The sequence below is a fragment of the Pyxicephalus adspersus genome, chromosome 8 (genome assembly GCF_032062135.1).
Source record: "Pyxicephalus adspersus chromosome 8, UCB_Pads_2.0, whole genome shotgun sequence".
NCBI lineage: Eukaryota > Metazoa > Chordata > Amphibia > Anura > Pyxicephalidae > Pyxicephalus > Pyxicephalus adspersus.
In genome coordinates, this window is record NC_092865.1 from 52,680,144 (window position 1) to 52,682,283 (window position 2,140).

Here is a 2,140-nt window from a genome sequence, read left to right on the forward strand (position 1 = left end):
CTGCTTTAGAATATTCAATGTAATTGGGGTTTAGATTTTAAGTCCAATGAAAAGCTCAGTAGGGTTACACTTTGGATAATACCGATAACATGTACTGAGCTTTTTTATTCTGTTTTCTGTTTTTTCAACACACACTTGTCTTAAAAATCATTCGCTGTATGAAATCATTATATAAAGCAAACATATAAAGCAACTTGGGTCTAATGATTTGATTTGACAGTAATTGACAGTTGGTAAAATGAATGTGGGATTTAGTTGAGTGGGTGACTATAGTGAGCAGTTGTTTCTGTAAAGTCATCTATAATTATTTATATTGCATGTTCGGTTCTAGGGGAGGACGGAGAAGCTTACTTAGGCTGGTTGTTAGCCCTGGGTGCAAATACAACCAGCTAGAGCTACAGATTTCTATGGGCTATAAAGTATACCATGCAATGTGTGCCATGCTAATGTGCTGTTGGGAGGGCATGGTGAAAGGTCGGTGTTTCTATATGACATGATTTATTGTGACACGCTTTTTCAAATCTTACATCTAGAGATCTCAGAGCCCCGTATAAAGTTAGTGCTCAAAGACTTCTTATTCATAACAACAAGCTGAGATAAAAGGTCCAAATGAGGAAGCAGATAGCTTTGTAATGCTCACCATGTTGCATCATACAAAGCCATTTTAGAAAACTGTGCTCCTCCAACCTTGTGGTAACATTCGGAAAAGGCCTTTTTCTTTTCCAGCATGACTGTACCCCTGCATACAAAGTCAGCTTAATATTGGCATTGGTTTGATGAGTCTGGTGATGAGGAACTCAAATGTCTTGACCTCAACCCTGCTGAACACTTTTGAAAAGAATTGGAACTCTGTGAGCCCAGACATCAGTACCAGACCTCATAATTTCTCTTTTGGCTTAAAGGGTACAAATTCCAACAAATACACTCCAAAATACATGTGATGTATGTGATGTATCACTATGTATTGTGACGGCCATACATTTCAGCAAAATTTGCTAATTTGCCCATTTCTTCCGGCTCCAATACATCTTCCTGACATGAATAAATTTTTCTGAAATTTCAACAAAATTTTGGGAAAATAAAATCTCCTGATTTGATTTTGATCTTCCCTTACTGGCAATTGCGCTTGGAGGACGAGAAAGGCAACTTTAAATCAAATGTTGTAAATGGTAAACACATTCAAAAGATATATTATTTCTTCAGTGCTGAACTACAATGGATTTAGGTTGTCAGAAATTTCAAGTGACCAAAAAGAAAATGTAATTCTTTATTATTACAGAGTTATTGAATAAATATTTCAGAAGAAGAGGAGATTCAGAAATAATACATGACCGGAGAGAGTTAATGAGCCCATAAAAAAATTAACCTCATACAGAGCTGCAATTTTTACGTGCATTTTACATCTCCTCTGGACATATTGGCAGTAAAGGTTATTTTTGAATATCCCTGCGGGTTAAGCATCCTGAAGCAATTCTGCTTTCACAGATAGAGTGAAAATAGCAGTAGCCTCGAATGTTGAAATTTGCAAAGCAGCGCCCTTGTCCTCTGTCATCTGGGTAACAATTGGCATCGAATTGGTTTGGAGCACCCATCACATTCTGCCACTACAAATCAGCTATCTCTGCTCAGGTCACAGCCGACGGCCACGTTGTAAGCTCTGCTGCAGAGCATGATGAAAAAATAATCTATGTTGTCATCCAGGATGGCTAATGCAGATTTAGTTGCTACAAATGATCTACTTACAGGTGCCTGTATTACATGGAGAAGTGTTACAGTCTTGGCAGATTAGAATATAACCAAGATAAAGGCCTGAGCATGGGGGGACATTTTTGTTGGCTGCTGTTGATTTCCATCTATCTTTGGTGCCCTTTTGGTGTTAAGTATCTTTAAAGGAAGGTAGATTATGGGCCTATAACCTACTAGAAAGCTCTGATTTCCTTTTGGGAGTGATGGTTCTCTGTGCGTTCATGCCCAAATGAAGCCTGGTTCTAGTGAAGTGGTAGACTATTACTATTCAGGTGTATTTGTCTGTTGGCCAATGGAGGAGTTTGGTGACCCTTTAGGAAGCAGCCCATAATAGAGGAATGGGATGGAGAATGGGATATGTGGTGTGTTCCCCTGGGATGGAGAGACTGGACGC